Raw genomic sequence first — 18,387 nt, 5'->3', positions numbered from 1 at the left:
AGTGTAATTATACTGAATGTAATTTAAAATATATCACTAAGAAAAGGGGTAATATTACTGGGGTAGAAAGGGTGGAAGTGGTAAGAGAAAACTATCTGGATTCTTTTGATACTCAGAATATAATCTTCAAATCCCTTGCCAAAGTTGCACCCAATTAGAACCCTTCCTGACTATGCAGCTCTCGGACCAGTTTCTCTGCCTGCCATTTCAGATTTTATTAAATGTCACGTTGCTCCGCTTCCAGCTAAAAGTAAGTAATCAGATGCGTCCTGATACACCCATCATCAGAGATAGTATATACCAGATCAGCCCTTCTTAAATGTGAAGAAAATAAGATCAAAACCCAGATCAGCACTTCTTTATAGCAGAGGAGATAAGGCCAATAATTTAAAAACTGGACCATCCTTCATTACTTCAGTAGGTAATAAAACATAAGCATATTAACACACCATACATATTATAAATCTTATACCCACCATATTCCATCTCATCTGGATGATGGGGCCGGAGGAACATCACAACAAGCACGAGTGTTGGGTGCTGCAGGTAGATGGCAGCACCTGCTCTCAAATACGAGGAACAGAATGGAGGAAAAATATATGAACTAGGAGGAATATTTGTATTTCAGTTAAAGCTTACAAAATCCCTGTATTAAGGCAGCTCAAACTACATTCGTTCTCCCAGAAAAACTTGAAGGGATGGAAAAATTGCCCCGCTTTTCGAATTACTGATGATAAATGTCCAGAGTGTTCAGACTTACTACCAATAAATTGTAATTATGGGTAAATTGCCTTATAAGAGCATTTAACAAAGTACTTGAGAGTCACGTCTGTAATTTCCTCACTACCATAGCAATTGACCCTTGTGGGTTTAGCGCTTACTTTTGATTATACCATGAAAAATTACTTAAGAGAGATGTAAGGAAGTAAATGCTGAATAAACCAGGAAAATTGGAGAAACTTGTCAGCATCCATAGTCGGTGACTCACTAACCTGCTACCAGCAGGTTAAAGAAATATTTCCGGAACAAGAGTAGAAATTATGAAGAGAAAACTGAACAGGTACCTAGAGTAAGAGTCAGATCAGCTATGTGGGCCTGCTGGCCACTAGCAGCAACAGCCTGGTTGATCATCCAGCCAATAAAGAAATCTGTCCGCATAGTATAGGCTTGAGGGGAAGAAGAAAAACAACTCAAAAATCGGTCACGGGATATGCACCGTTTGTCGGCAGAGTTAAGATTCTCCCACTAGAGTTCTGGGTTGAAAAGTTGAAATGAATTCACTGATGATCTCTAAGTAAAATCTGGGAAATGATGGAGCCGGCGGCACACCTGTGGACAGGTCATCAATCACGCGACGCCTCAAACACTGCATTAAAGAAATTGCCTTTCCGTCTCCTGGTCCTGTGTGATGACCACCTTAACGTGTTTCCTATACAGCGCTGATACGATAATAACATTAATAATAGTAAAAATAAACCCCAACTGCCAATAAAGATCAGCAGCAGTGACAGTGACAGTGACACATGGAGAGATCATTTATTAAAATTATTTTCGTTCAATGTGTGCTTCATTATTACAACCCAGGATTTCAAATGGCCTGTTATCCCAGGTGTAATGGGAGCAAATAAACACAGTAGAAAAAGTTAAGACTTATATTATCCTTCACCAATTATAACAGCAATATGTACACTATGTACAGTGATAAATATAGTGCACTCCACGGTAAGCAAGGCAGAAATAGAAGCCACAAGATAGCAGACCGTGCTTCAACCAGCTCTAGAGTGGGAATGACAAGGGCAGACAGGAGAGCGGTATCCACATAACCTCTGCGATTGTCAATCCCACCTTCTTATTGGCTAGAACCTGGTCACTAGTTGAACGATGGGGCCCCATCATCAACTCTTAGCAACCTGGTTCGCTGGTTGGGGGAGATAGCCTGTAAATGAGGGTGTGTCCATGCGCCGAATAAAGGTTACGTACTCTTTGCATGCCACATTCATAAAGTTCCTTGGAGAACACTGCACTTATAATGACCAACGATCAGGTGCCTAAGAGGAAGGCTGGGTAAAGTGACGTGAATGGTACATGTGAAATATGAGTGCGCGACGAGGTGTAAAAAGAAAAAGGGTATTTTGTGTCAGGTGACCCAGGGACAGTATTTACAAGGGCAGGATTTCGTGGAGTGCCATGTTCAAGATGGTGCTGGCAGGCGCTTTTGAAATGAAATCCTGTCTGTTTTGTTCGGTGGTATCTGAAACTTGGATGATGGCAGCGTCTAGGCGCATTCTTCTGTTCGTATCACTCTCGTGACACGAGACCATGGGACGTCTCTCTCACGAACGGTGTAAACTCCAGCTGGGCAAACGGTAGTATTAGGAAAAATTTGGTAGCAACAAGTCAGGTCACTGTTGCAACCCCCGTGTTGACTTTACGATGAATACGTGAAATCTTAAGAGTCTAATAGATGCTATTACGTAAAGGAGAAATTCCACTGCTGTAAAACTGTCCTCATTATAGTGACATTCATCTCCCATGTACTCAGTACTGCACATGCTGACATTAAAACTGAAGATCTGAGATGATGACAAGAGACGTAGTGTACAAGGTCGTCCCAGATGGTCACTTCCTGTTCACTTCATATTAAAGGAATTATCAATTTTAATTACAGACGTGCACTAGATAAGTCATAGCCTAACAAACTAGTACAAAGGTTCTAATATCGCCTGAAACTCAATTTAAAAAGATGCTACAGCCGCCTCTACGAGCAGTCAAGCACATTGCTCTTATGCAAATTCCACTGATTAAGAGTGGTACTTCGATGCTGGTGAAGGGTTCTTGATTCAAGAAATTGGGGCAGCCTCACCCCTTGAATCAACCCTAATTGTGTCCCTTTCCCTAGGTGCTGTAGGGGCTCTCACAGCTTCTTTATGAACATAATAGCCACATTCTCCACATCTTCCGCCCGAAATAACCATTGTTAACATGCGGCCATAATAACATACTTGAATATATAATGTGAAGACGAAAATGACATTCAAATTTTAACCTTTCCGAGTTGTAATCCAATTCAATTATACGGTAAACTTAAGCATTTTCATATTTATAGCTAGGTGGTGATGAGGTAACTTGAGCACACCTTCAAACTTCGCCTTGAGAGCTGTTCTGGCAGCTCAGCTCTAACACTTGTAGTTCAACAGGAACAGGACCTCGTTAACTCAGCTCTAACACTGTAGTTCAACAGGAACAAGACCACTTTAACTCCGAGACCCACCTAAATAACTTGGCCAAATTCTGGCCACGTTGGTGCGTGTTGTACCCAGACGGAAGCTTCTTACATGTTACAATAACAACAGTGTTATACATTTTTATATAGCGCTGAATAACCCACACGACTTAAATGCTTTTAATATAATTAATAACAAAAATAATTGCATATATTATCTCTGACGTCAGTGATGCTAGGAACTGGAGCTGCTCTACCCTTCCTTGAATCAAACCTGACTACTTCTTATTCGACTCACGAAATCGTAATGACACGATTGCAAACAAACCATACCCCGGCCGGGATTGAACCCGCGGTCAGAGAGTCTCAAAACTCCAGACCGTCGCGTTAGCTGGTCTAGTGGCTAACGCGACGGTATGGAGTTTTGAGACTCTCTGACCGCGGGTTCAATCCCGGCCGGGGTATGGTTTACATCTTATTCCCCAGGTGCTGTATGACTTACAGATTTAGAGCTTTCCCATTTGGTCAGTAATATTAGTCAATGATATATCTTAATTTTACGATGTTCAAACTGACTCTCGTGAATATGCTACATCACTGAGTTTACCCTCCGCATGTTTGGTATCCCCCAGAAAGGGATATCTTTAGTAGTTGTCAGAATATTAATTATAAAGCTCTCGTACAATAAATTGACAATATCTTTTCTTCTCGGTTTCAAACTTTAAATAGTGAAATATCTTTTTTTTTCTTCTTCTCTTGGAAGGGACGTATTGTTACGGGACTTTGTATGAGACAAATTGCCATTTTTTTTTAAGTTGATCAGTTAGGATATTGGTTTCTATGGAGTAACCGGTTAACATCTCATCTACTCGACTTCAAATTTCGAATGCCGGTATACCTTACCTACACGATGGTTTGGATTGTTGTTGCCTAGATGCCAGTTTGCCAGAATGTTTAAGAAAAATTGTGGGGTATTTTTTCATGAAAAACTTCAGAATGCATCTTGAAAACTGAGACACATGTCCAACATCTGTGTATCTTTATTGCAGACGCTTCGCCATCCAGTGGCTTTATTAATACAGGTTCTAGGACATAATTTGAAGACAGTAGAACTATATACAAAAGATGAGGTAATCAGTCCCTCAGCCTTGGAGTTGGTGTTGAGAGCACCGTGGTGGTGGAGATTCTGGAGCAAAAACAAGGAGACTGGCGTTTATATAGGCGTCAGTGGATTGAGACATGTAGCAGACGAGGGCATAGTCACTGGTAGGCGGGATTTCCCAGTGGAAGTAGGTCATACCCAAAGGAATGGGTATGTTGTTGTTGTAGTTGTAGTAGCCGTGAAGGTCATGTAGATGTCCTTTGAACCAAGATTCCATGATATTGCAGTGTCTGACAAGTTGTACAAGAATGGTACGCAATACCGACAAGATGAAAACTGAAACACGTGTGCAACATCTGGGTATCTAATAACAGATACCCAGATGTTGCATATGTGTCTCAGTTTTCATCTTGTCGGTATTGTATACCATTCTCGTACAGAATGCATCTTGCAGACAGTCAAATTTACACTATCAAAGCTCAATGAAGATTTAGATTTATCGTGGACTGTATAAATTTTAATTTGCCAGTTTTTCTGAAGAAATAATGATGTTGGTATCCTTATAATAAGTTTAGAATGACTGTACTGATCGATTTCAAATTTCACCTCTGGGGTATCTTGGAGACGGGTTCTAATTGGTTTTCGGCTGAATAAGAGCTAATTTGACAATATTACTGAGCAAACTGAGACACGAGTTTCCTGGGACTGTGATCGGGACAACTTCCTTCAATTACCGACCGAAACACACCGTCTGTGGTCGCTGCTTCGTAACGCAAATACACACACACACACACACACACACACACACACACACACACACACACACACACACACACACACACACACCTACACCTACACCTTAGTACACGTAAAAAATATAAGAAAATGCCGAGAATGAGAAAATAAGAAAAAAATATATATTCCCACAAGTTCCTCGGATGTTGAAATTTTGGTGGGTTGTTAGAGGGGGGGGGGGAAGTTGCCCTAAGGGGGGGAAGATTGTCATAGCTGTGAAGGACTAAAACCTCCAACAGTGGATGGGAGAGGGGGGAGCGAGATGGAGAGAGGAGAGAAAGAGGGGGAGAGGGGAAGAGGGAAAGAGAAAGAGAGTGGGAGAGGGTAGAGAGAGAGAGAGTGGATTTAGGTAACAGCTCTTAGCTTGTAAATAAAGTTAGGAATCCTTAACCTAACCTTGTAAAACCCTGCGTAAAAAAAAAAAGAGGGAAAGAGAGAGAGGGAAGCGAGAGAGGGAATTAGACTGAAAGAAGGAGACTGAGACGGAAATAGAGAGGGGAAAAGAGGGGATGAAAACAGAGAGAGAGAAAGCAAGCAAGCTGGGAGAAAGAATAAGAATGTAGGGAATCCACGGCTGGACAAACAGCATCAGTATATTTACACGCACTTACTGCCACGTCTAGGGTGTCCGCCCCTCCTTTGTGGATCCCGCTGGAGAGACGTATTCTGGAGGGAAGTGGGTGGAGGGGAGAGTGGTTGAAGGGGAAAGGAAAGGGAGGAAGCGAGGATGGAGGGGGGGGGGAGAAGAGGGGGAAGTTCCCTTGTGTGTTGAGAATGTGTGGTGGTGCTGAGTACACATGTCTGCCTGAGTGAGTGACTTCACTTCTCCAACATTGTATGGTATTTCTACTCCACCAACGCTGCCGCCGCCTCCTTTTACTTTCTCTTTCTTCCTCTTCTACTTCATCATCTTCCCTCCATCTACTACTACAATTTTAGTTTCATTTTCTTCTATCTACTATCACTACCTCCTCCTCCTCCTCCTCCCCCTCCATCATTATCATCTTATCCTCTCCTCTCTCCTCCGTTTCTTCTCCAAATCAAAATGAAAATGACCATCATTCTTTGCATCTAAATGGTTATTCTCAGCAAATTAAATTTCCTCTATATAAAATAGACGAGACACCAAAAAATATTCAAGAATATTTTGCTTTAAAATAAAACTTCATTGCGAATTGTCTGCCATTAAATGAAAAACATTGCATTGAATTATATATATATATATATATATATATATATATATATATATATATATATATATATATATATATATATATATATATATATATATATGTCGTGCCGAATAGGTAAAATTGATCAATAAGCAAAAACTCGTTTAAAATTAAGTCCTTTCTAAAAATTTCTCTTATACGTTTAAAGATATATTTTTTCATTTATGTTGTTATAAAAATTAATAATTTTGTACCAAAAGAACCTTAAAAAACTTACCTAAGCTTATTATAATAATTTAGCCTAATCCAACTAAATATATTTTAGATAAGTTTGCAATAATTTAATAATGAACAAACACAATGAAATATATTGTTTTCGCTAGGTTCAGAATGACCATTGCGAAATTATTGCATACACAATTTTTAGCCTACCTTATTCGGCAAGAAGAGTGTTGCTATTTAAACCAAAATTGTAAGTTTTACCCATTTGTCACCACATATACATATTTATATATTTATATTTATATTAAGCAACGATACATTGAACCTACTGGTAAGATATACGAATAATCGACATTCAATTGTATAGAAAAACCTCAATATTTTCGATCCTCGGGCGCTAAGAAATGTGCTGGGGGGAACCCAATTCAGGCGCAACCGAGAACGAAGCACTGCAGGGGCCCACAGGCTCACGCTGGACAAGAACCAACCCTGTCAAACCTCCATTCAATCATTTATCCAATCTATTTTTTTTTCAAGACGACCTAAAAAAAAAAAGTATCAGCGTGCTCACGCATCCGCAACTCTATTGTCAAACAAGTACTTTCCGCATTTATTACATCTATGCAAATTATCCAAATTTATAACGGATGCGACAGAGGTGACGAACCCCCAGCGGTCCGGTCCCAGACCAGGCCTTCTGGGTATTGGACTGAAGAAGACCCTGGTGAGCAAAACACATTTTCAATTAAGGTTTTAATAATCGCTCGCGTGTCTTTCTCACATAACGTTTACGGAGGTCTCCGTAAATATTATGTTGAGCCGCCCCTCTTTCATAATATTACCTGGAAGAGTTAAAATGCGTTGATTTAGACATACGATATATATCGTATCTTTACTGCGATATTTCAAGTGTGTTTCTCACGTCAAAGATCAGGCGAGGGGGCTCTTGATCCTAGAACCTGGCTGCTGGGTCTTGCCTACACAGTCCCAGTGTTAAACCCCGTACCTTCACAGCCGCTGTGTAACCTCGTACCTTCACAGCCGCTGTGTAACCTCGTACCTTCACAGCCGCTGTGTAACCTCGTACCTTCACAGCCGCTGTGTAACCTCGTACCTTCACAGCCGCTGTGTAACCTCGTACCTTCACAGCCGCTGTGTAACCTCGTACCTTCACAGCCGCTGTGTAACCTCGTACCTTCACAGCCGCTGTGTAACCTCGTACCTTCACAGCCGCTGTGTAACCTCGTACCTTCACAACCTCTGTATAAACTTGTACCTTCACAGCCGCCGTATAACCTCGCGCCTTCACAGCCACTGTATAACCCAGGAGAACATAGCTCTTTCCTTCCTTAAGTGGGAGTGACCTGACTAAGCAGTCATTGTTCTAGGCCGGAGGGTGGCATAGACCTGCTTCGCATGGGTCAGTAGGCCTGTTACAGTGTTCCTTTTTTCTTATGTTATTATGTTTCCCATAGAATTAATAATAATAATAATAATAATAATAATAATAATAATAATAATAATAATTTCCTTGCTGGTAGATGGCTGACTTGCCAGACAGTCACTGCGCCACACACTAAACTCTGGCACCAACGGCACTGCTTCCGGCACTATGACATAGAGCTTTTACAAGTCACTGCTTTCCGCTGCTGACCTTGCAAACATCCACCATTCAATGACTTTACGGCTTGATCAAACTTACGAAGCAAAAAACACAAAAAATGACCCAAAACTTCTGTAAATGGGAAAAGAGCTTGATTTGCGATCGTTGTTGCTGTATTAATATGGAGCTCTTACTGTATAAACTTTGTGGTTTAGCGCTTCTTTTTTATTATACCTCAGGGATATGTTTAAAAGACAATATTCAAAATAAAGTTGCTAGTAATGGCAAATCAATTGATCAACAAACAAAGAGAGATGGTAGAGGGCAACGAGTGACTAGCTCCCTTAAGGTTTGCTATACAAATAGTAGGAGTTTAAGAAATAAGATAGATGAGCTAAGATTACTTGCAAGTGTAGGTACTATAGATATTATTGGTATAACAGAGACCTGGTTCAACCTGAAAGATAGAGAAATGCCTTCTGAATGCAACATACAGGGTTATAAACTATTCCACACTGATAGGGTCAACAGGAAGGGTGGTGGTGTCGCGATGTATGTCAGAGAAAATTTAAATTGTTGTCTTAGACATGATATAAGATTAGAAACATCGAACACAGAATAGGTTTGGCTTCAATTTCCCGAGGGTCGTGACAAATTAATTTTGGGTGTGATTTATAGGCCCCCAAACCTTGATAGGGAGTGCAGTAAGCTGTTATGGGACGAAATTCATAAGGCATCTAGATATGAAAATGTTGTGATAATGTGAGATTTTAACTTTAGACAAATTGATTGGAACAATATGACAGGAAATCTTGAGTCTAGTTACTTTCTTGATACGGTTCAGGATTGCTTTTTAGAACAGGTTGTGACAGAACCAACTAGAGGAAACAATCTGCTTGACTTGGTTCTTGCCAACAAAGATTCACTAATTAATAATCTTGAGGTTAATGATGAGCTTGGGGAAAGTGATCACAAATCACTTAATTTTAATATATCATGGAGTTACCCAGATAACTGCAATCAAATCTCTGTCCCAGATTTTCGCTTGGCCGACTTCATGGGACTGAAAAATTACTTGGGTGGGCTAAAATGGGATGTCCTAACTATGGATCAGGTAGGTGATCTTGGTTGCCAATATAACGTTTTTCAGAGCATAGATCTAGCTGCCCAGACAACTTTTGTTCCGAGTAGGGAAATTAGATCTAACAAAAATGATCCCAAATGGATGAACAATAGATTAAAACATCTCATTGGTCAAAAGAGAGGCATATATAGGCGTATCAAAAGAGGGGATGGGCAGTTAAGAAATCAATATATTCAATTAAAGAGAGAAATAAAGAAAGGAATAAGAAAAGCAAAAAGAGATTGAGGCTAAGGTCGCAAGGGATTCAAAGACTAACCCAAAAGGGTTCTTTCAGGTATACAGAAGTAAGATTAGGGACAAGACTGGCCCACTTAAGAGTAACACTGGTCAGATCACTGACAGTGATAAGGATATGTGTGAAATTCTAAATACCTACTTCCTCTCAGTTTTCACCCAGGAAAATACTAGCGATATTCCTGAAATAATAGATTATGTAGAACAGGATGATAAACTATGTACGATTGGGGTAACTAGTGACATGGTCTTCAGACAAATAGAGAAACTAAAACCTAACAAATCCCCAGGTCCTGATGAACTGTTTGCAAGGGTGTTAAAGGAATGTAAAGAGGAACATAGCATACCTTTGGCTAATCTTTTTAACATATCACTACAAACTGGCATAGTGCCTGATAAGTGGAAAATGGGAAATGTAATACCTATTTACAAGGCAGGTGACAGGTCCTTGGCTTCGAACTATAGACCAATAAGCCTTACCTCCATAGTGGGAAAATTTATGGAATCAATAATTGCCGAAGCAATTCGTAGCCATCTTGACAGGCACAGATTGATTAATGATTCTCAACACGGTTTTACAAAGGGGCGTTCCTGTCTTACGAATTTACTAGCTTATTTCACTAAGGTGTTTGAGGAGGTAGATCATGGTAATAAATATGATATTGTGTATATTGACTTCAGTAAGGCTTTCGATGAAGTTCCACACCAGAGGCTATTGAGGAAACTTAGGGCACACGGAATAGGATAAATTTTTTCCTGGGGAGAGGCATGGCTGACAAATAGACAGCAGAGAGTTTGCATAAATGGGGAGAAATCAGAATGGGGGCACGTCACAAGCGGTGTTCCTCAGGGGTCAGTGTTGGGCCCGTTGTTGTTCACAATTTACATAAACGACATAGATGAGGGAATAAATAGCGACATAAGCAAATTTGCTGATGACACCAAAATAGGCCGTCCAATTCATTCTAATGAGACATTAGAGCACTCCAGGATGATTTGAATAGACTGACGCAATGGTCGGAGAAGTGGCAGATGCAGTTTAATATTGACAAATGCAAAGTTCTAAATGTTGGACAGGTAAATAACCATGCCACATATAAACTAAATAATGCAGATCTTAATACTACCGATTGCAAAAAGGATTTAGGAGTTCTGGTTAGCAGTAACCTAAAACCAAGACAACAGTGCATTAGTGTTCGCAATAAAGCTAACAGAATTCTTGGCTTCATATCTAGAAGTATAAATAATAGAAGTCCTCAGGTTGTTCTTAAACTCTATATATCCTTGGTTAGGCCTCATTTAGACTATGCTGCTCAGTTCTGGTCACCGTATTACAGAATGGATATAAATGCTCTGGAAAACGTACAAAGGAGGATGACAAAGATGATCTCATGTATAAGAAATCTTCCCTATGAGGATAGACTGAAGGCCCTGAATCTGCACTCTCTCGAAAGGCGTAGAATTAGGGGGGATATGATCCAGGTGTATAAATGGAAAACAGGAATAAATAAAGGGGATGTAAATAGTGTGCTGAAAATTTCCAGCCAAGACAGGACTCGCAGCAATGGTTTCAAGTTGGAAAAATTCAGATTCAGGAAGAATATAGGAAAGCACTGGTTTGGTAATAGAGTTGTGGATGAGTGGAACAAGCTCCCGAGTACAGTTATTCAGGTTAAAAAGTTGTGTAGTTTTAAAAATAGGTTAGATAAATACATGAGTGGGTGTGGGTGGGTGTAAGTTGGACCTGACTAGCTTGTGCTGCTGGGTCTGGTACAGTGCTTCATCCTTGAGTGGGGATGACTAGACTGGGTGGGTCATTGGGATAATCCGGGGTGTGGGTTATTGGTCTAATCCGGGGGGGGGGGGGGACATGGACCTGCTCCGCATGGGTCAGTAGGCCTGTTGCAGTGTCCCTTCTTTCTTATGTTATGTTCTTAAGTAGGGTGGGTTAATTAATTTAGTGATGAAGGCTCGATCCTTCGTCCATAATCGTCGACTCTAAGTTTACGAGAATTAAAAAATTACGAAACAGAAAATTAAAAATTTTCAGAAATCTCAGAAAAAAAAATCGAAATTAGAGCAAGTGTGTGTGTGTGTGTGTGTGTGTGTGTGTGTGTGTGTGTGTGTGTGTGTGTGTGTGTGTGTGTGTGTGTGTGTGTGTGCGTTAGAGCTTGTTGAGGCTGTCTCTGGTTTTTATGAAAAATTTAATTTGGTATTTATGCTGTGACAGCTCAAGGAGTTGAAGGGTAAATCTTTTTATTTAATTGTTTCTTCAAGTGAGGATGAAAACGAAGTATTTTTGGATTAGGCTTAGAAGCAACCGTCTTTATAAAGCGTTAGATTTAAAATTTGTGTCATAGTTTTCCTTCTTTAGGAAGATACACAAAGGAGGGTATTTAAAAAAAATTAAGTATTTCGATTAGTATTTTAGCATATCGTGTAAAATGTTAATTGTAAATTAAAGAGGATTTTCCACAAAGAATTATGGAAAACGAGTTTTCGCCTGTTTCTCAAACATATGTCATAAAATATGGCTTACCTGGTGTTTACCTGGAGTAGCTTCCAGAGCTTGCACCCCCCTTCCTACCCCCCTCCCCCCCTCCCCCCCGAGGCCAGGTTCCCCGCAGGCCTCCTGGTTGCAGGCCTTCCTACTCGTAATTAATGGCCGCGGTATGAAGGGCAGTAGCTTTTGTTGTCTATACTCAGCCAGTCTTCCACATTGTTTGTTCCTTCAAGGATATGGATTGATTCTGGTGAAGAGCTTTTGATCCAGGGGGTTGGGAGGTACTCTTCCATTTTCCAGATGCTGTTATGACCCATACGGGTTCAACGCTTCCCATCGAATATAACAATGGTAACTATATTTTTTTCAGGGCTGCACTACATATACACACACACACACACACACACACACACACACACACACACACACACATTCTCTCCTCCCTCCCTCAGTTGCTGTCGTTCAGTTCTTGTTCTGTCTTGAAACTGTGTGGAACAGGATCCTGCAAGAGAAACCGCGGCTGAAGGAATAAACATACAAGAGTGTATTCCTGGACTGCGACAGAACAAAAACACACCCCACAGTTTACACTTACAGCCCCCACCCCACACTATCCTGTAGAATCCCACAGTGCACTGCCAGGTCCCCCACCCCCACAGACCCCCAAGAACACAGCGTTGGAGAAGAAACTGAAGGTATGGTACAGCAACGCTGATGGAATAACGAATAAGTAGGAGGAGTGGCACGAAAGAATCTGAGGTATCACCGGACATCATAGCTTTCACAGAAACCAAGCTCACAGGAATGATAACAGATACCATCTTTCCAATGGGATATCAGATACTGAGAAAAGACAGAGGGAACAGAGGGGGGTGGAGGAGTGGCACTGCTCATCAAAAACCAATGGGATTTTGATGAGCTGGAGAGAGGAGACAGAGGAGAAGCAAGAGACTACATAATAGGAACACTTCAGTCTGGAGGTACCAAGGTGGCAATTACAGTGATGTATAACCCACCACAGAACAGCTGGAAGCCAAGCCAAGAGTATGATGAGAGTAATAGAGCGAGGGTTGACACACTGGCTGAAGCGGCCAGCAGGGCTCATGCTAGCAGGTTGAAGCTGCTGATTGTGGGCGACTTCAATCACAAGGAAATCGACTGGGAGAACCTGGAGCCACATGGGGGCCCAGAAACGTGGAGGACTAAGATGATGGAGATGTCACTGGAAAACCTCATGTACCAACATGTGAGGGACACTACCAGAGAGAGGAGAGGATGGACCAACAAGACTGGACCTAGTATTTACGTTGAGTAGTGCAGATATTAAGGGCATCACATATGCAAGACCCCTCGGGGCCGGTGACCACGTGGTTCTGAGCTTCGAATACATAGTAGTTACAAGTGGAGAGGGAAGCATAAAGTGTAGGACGAATGAAGCCAGACTACAAGAGAGGGAACTATACAGGCATGAAGAATTTCCTGCATGGGGTTCAGTGGGACAGAGAACTGGCAGAGAAGTCAGTAAACGAGATGAAATATTTGACAATAATATACAAGGAAGCTGAGGAGAGGCTTGTACCCAAGGGTAACAGAAATAACAAGAAAGCCAGGATGAGACCTTGGCTCACATAAAAATGCAGCGAGGCCAAAATCAAGTGTGCTAGAGAATGGAAGAAGTATAGAAGGCAAAGGACCCAGGAGAATAAGGACAGCAGTCGCAGAGACAGAAAAGAATATGCACAGGTAAGAAGGAAGGCCCAACGATAACACGAAAATGACATTGCAATGAAAACCAAACCTGACCCGAAGCAGTTGTACAGCCACATCAGGAGGAAAACAACAGTTAAGGACCAGGTAATCAGGCTGAGGAAGGAAGGAGGCGAGATCACAAGAAACGACCGCAAAGTGTGTGAGGAGCTCAACACGAGATTCAAAGAAGTGTTCACAGAGGAAACAGAAGGGACTCCAGAAAGACAGAGAGGTAGGGTACACCATGAAGTGTTGGACACAATACATACAACTGAAGTAGTGAAGAGGCTGCTAAGCGTGCTAGATACCTCAAAGGCGATGGGGCCGGATATCTTTCCATGGGTTATGAGATAGGGAGCAGAGGCACTGTGTGTACCATTAACAACAATCTTCAACACATTTATCGAAACAGGGCGACTACTTGAGGTATGGAATACAGCAGATGTGGCCCCAATTTTTAAAAAAAGGAGACAGACACGAAGCATTAAACTACAGACCAGTGTCACTGACATGTATAGTACGTAAAGTCATGGAGAAAATTATCAGAAGAGTGGTGGAGCACCTAGAAAAGAATGAGCATATAAACGATAACCAGCACGGTTTCAGGGACGGGAAATCCTGTGTCACAAACCTACTGGAGTTCTATGACAGGGTGACAGCAGTAAGACAAGAGGGAGAGAGAGGGGTGGGTAGACTGCATTTTCTTGGACTGTGAGAAGGCGTTTTACACAGTTCCACACAAAAGATTAGTGCAAAAGCTGGAGGACCAGGCAGAGATAACAGGGAAGGCACTGCAATGGATCAGGGAATACCTGTCAGGCAGACAACAGCGAGCCATGGTACGTGGCGAGGGATCAGAGTGGGCTCCTGTCACGAGGGGTTCCACAGGGGTCAGCCATAGGACCAGTGTTGTTTCTGGTATTTGTGAACGACATAACGGAAGGAATAGACTCAGAAGTGTCCCTATTTGCTGATGATGTGAAGTTGATGAGAAGAATTCAGTCGGACGAGGACCAGGCAGAACTACAAAAAGATCTGGACAGGTTGCAGGTCTGGTCCAGCAACTGGCTCCTGGAGTTCAACCCCACCAAGTGCAAAGTCCTGAAGATTGGGGGAAGGCAAAGAAGACCGCAGACGGAGTACAGTCTAGAGGGCCAGAAACTACAAACCTCACTGAAGGAAAAGGATCTTGGGGTGAATATAACACCGGGCACATCTCCTGAGGCGCATGTCAACCAAATAGCTGCTGGAGCATACGGGCGCCTAGCGAACCTAAGACTAGAATTCCGACATCTCAATAAGAAATCCTTCAGGACCATGTACACTGTGTACGTCAGACCTATATTGGAGTATACAGCACCAGTTTAGAACCCATAACTAGCCAAGCACATAAGGAATAGAGAAAGTGCAAAGGTTTGCAACAAGACTAATCCTGGAGCTAAGAGAGGTTAAGGGAAATCGACCTGATGACACTGGAGGACAGGAGAGTTAGGGAGGATAGGATAATGATATATGAAATACTGAGAGGAATCGACAAGGTGGGCAAACAGGATGTTCCAGAGATGGGACACAGCAACAAGGAGTCACAGTTGAAGTTGAAGACTCAGATGAATCACAGGGATGTAAGGAAATATTTCTTCAGAGTTATCAGAAAGTGCAGTAGTCTTGGAAGTGATGTAGTGGAAGTAGGATCCATACATAGCTTTAAGAAGAGTTATGATAAAGCTCATGGAGCAGGAAGAGTGGCCTAGTAGCGGCCAGTGAAGAGGCGGGGCCAGGAGCTATGAATCGACCCATGCAACCACATATAGGTGAGTACACACACACGCGCACACACACACACTAACACACGCTAACACGCACACACTAACACACACACATACGCTAACATACACACACACACACACACACACAAACATACACACAGTAACATACACACACACACACACACACACACACACACTAACACACACACACACTAACACACACACTAACACACACACACACTAACACACACACACACACACTAACACACACACACACTAACACACACACACACACACACACACACTAACACACACACACATTCTCCCGGCACACTCCTTCCTCCACTCACATTTACATATTTTAACAATTTATTCAAGAGGTGATATTTAAAGAAGAAAAGGCGGAGGAAGACAAAAAAAAAGAGAAGGTGCACAGTGAGAAAGCGAAGAATGGAGGAGCAGAGAGGGAAAACTATTTTTATTATTATTATTATTGTAAGAAGTTGCAGATCCGTAGGTGATGTACAGAGTCCTGGCAAAAAGAGAAAATCGAATTTAATCCGAGGAAAGAGATGATAGTTACGATCCTTGAATCAAGAGGCCTTCACCACCGTCAAGAGGCTTTCCCTTAAAAGGTGGTTAAGGCTACGCATGTATGTATATATCTATGTATCCCACGATGTATATATGTATCCCACCACGTATATATGTATCCCACCATGTATATATCTATGTATCCCACCATGTTTATATCTATGTATCCCACCATGTATATATGTATCCCACCATGTATATATCTATGTATCCCACCATGTTTATATCTATGTATCCCACCATGTATATATGTATCCCACCATGTATATATCTATGTATCCCACCATGTTTGTATCTATGTATCCCACCATGCGTCATGGAAAGTGACAGGAAACCCTAGCTTGTTTTTGTTCCCGCTGTATAATTGCTATACAGGATGGGATCAATGCATTGTATCTAATTTTTCTCAATTAAAAAAATATGACTTGGATGGAGAAAGGAGCGGAGTGAGAAACAGGGGACTCAGATGAGAAGCGTCGAAACACCTCTCCTCAGCTTGTCGATGCAAATCTGAAAGAAAAGTTCAACCACAATGCCATGGCACTCGACGTCAAGTGCAACTTTACCACACAGTTCCCTATTGCCTGGCTGAGTGTCATAACTTGAGAATGACTCTTCCGATTGGCTTCAACTTTTTCTTTTACTGTTGATGCGTTTTCCTCAAGGGAACTTTAGAATGGATTTTAGATTGTGCAAGTTTTAATTTGCCGATTTTATTTAGCATTTTTTTTTGGGGGGGGGGAGGGGATAACTGAAGTTTGTCTCCTCTGATGGGAAATGAGTAAATGTTTGACTTAATCATCAGAGGATAAGTCTACACAATGTAGGTATTTTGCCCATAACTGGTTTTATAAGCTTAACTTAAAGTTTTTATGCTAGCATATCGGCCACATTGAGGGCCATTAAGGCTGCAATTCACTGGCACGCTAACATATTGGTCTTTTAATTCTTGAAATTTTATCCTGTATTGTGATTATATATATATATATATATATATATATATATATATATATATATATATATATATATATATATATATATATATATATTTTTTTTTCAACAAGTTGGCCGTCTCCCACCGAGGCAGGGTGACCCAAAAAAGAAAGAAAATCCCCAAAAAGAAAATGCTTTCATCATCATTCAACACTTTCACCACACTCACACATAATCACTGTTTTTGCAGAGGTGCTCAGAATACAACAGTTTAGAAGCATATACGTATAAAGATACACAACATATCCCTCCAAACTGCCAATATCCCAAACCCCTCCTTTAAAGTGCAGGCATTGTACTTCCCATTTCCAGGACTCAAGTCCGACTATATGAGAATAACCGGTTTCCCTGAATCCCTTCACTAAATATTACCCTGCTCACACTCCAACAGATCGTCAGGTCCCAAGTACCATTCGTCTCCATTCACTCCTATCTAACACGCAGTTTATAGACACGATAATAAGTGTAATATTAAAGGTATGTAAATAAAAATAAACATTTTTTATGTATATATATTTGTTTTTACAGATCACCCTCACAACCAAACACGCGACTAGAGCAAACAGAAGCACTGGGAGCCAGCCTTGCTAGCTTATTCCAACACGTCCCACACCTGGAACGACGTATGCCTTATGACAAAGTTTCGCTGAAGGATGAAACTGAGCGAAACGTTGCAATAATAAAGGCTTACCCTATTTCATAAGCTACTTTTGAGCTGGTTCTACCCTCGACCCAAATACCTTTAATTGCAAGCCGAGCGATATGCCTTCACTTCAGAGGTGTCACCCAAGGTACGTGTGCACACATCACTTGAAAAATGCTTTGACTTTTCCAAGTGGTTGGAATAAGCGAGTGGAGACTGTGGTGTTGAGGGGAAGTGATAGTGGAGGAAGACTGGTGTAGAGGGTTAGGTGATAGTAGGTAAAGACTATATAATGTTGAAGAAGAGAGACAAGAATGAGGGGAAGACCGTGTACGGTGTTGAGGAAAAAGTGAGTGAGGGGAAACTGTGTAACGTTGTGAAAGAGAAGAGCCAGGATGAGCCCAGATTTGCACATAATCTCAGTTATTCTCGTCTTCAAAAATCAATCACAAAGTGCTGAATTGGCCAGACCTCAAACATCACCCTCAACATAAAATGCAACACAGGCGACAACCGGAAAATTTATGTATCCTTGATTTATGGGGCTACATTAATTAGTCAGCACCTTTACCTCATTTCAACAAAAAACAATGTGCAAGTTTGATGAGTTTAAGAAAAAAATATATTGTGGAAACAAAGTACTT

The 18,387-nt window shown here is 41.4% G+C and overlaps 1 long non-coding RNA gene across 1 annotated transcript in view; it reads left to right on the top strand.

Annotated features, from left to right (window-relative positions):
* Positions 1-18,171, top strand: part of LOC128687383 (uncharacterized) — a 62,926-nt gene extending 44,755 nt beyond the window's left edge. Inside the window, exon 3 of the long non-coding RNA XR_008406822.2 lies at positions 17,629-18,171. This is a non-coding gene — a long non-coding RNA (uncharacterized lncRNA). The remainder of the gene's footprint in view (positions 1-17,628) is intronic.
* Positions 18,172-18,387: the final 216 nt, after the last annotated feature.

Source organism: Cherax quadricarinatus, chromosome 40, assembly GCF_038502225.1.
Source record: "Cherax quadricarinatus isolate ZL_2023a chromosome 40, ASM3850222v1, whole genome shotgun sequence".
NCBI classification, from domain to species: Eukaryota; Metazoa; Arthropoda; class Malacostraca; order Decapoda; family Parastacidae; genus Cherax; species Cherax quadricarinatus.
This window is presented reverse-complemented; position numbering and strand designations above follow the sequence as displayed.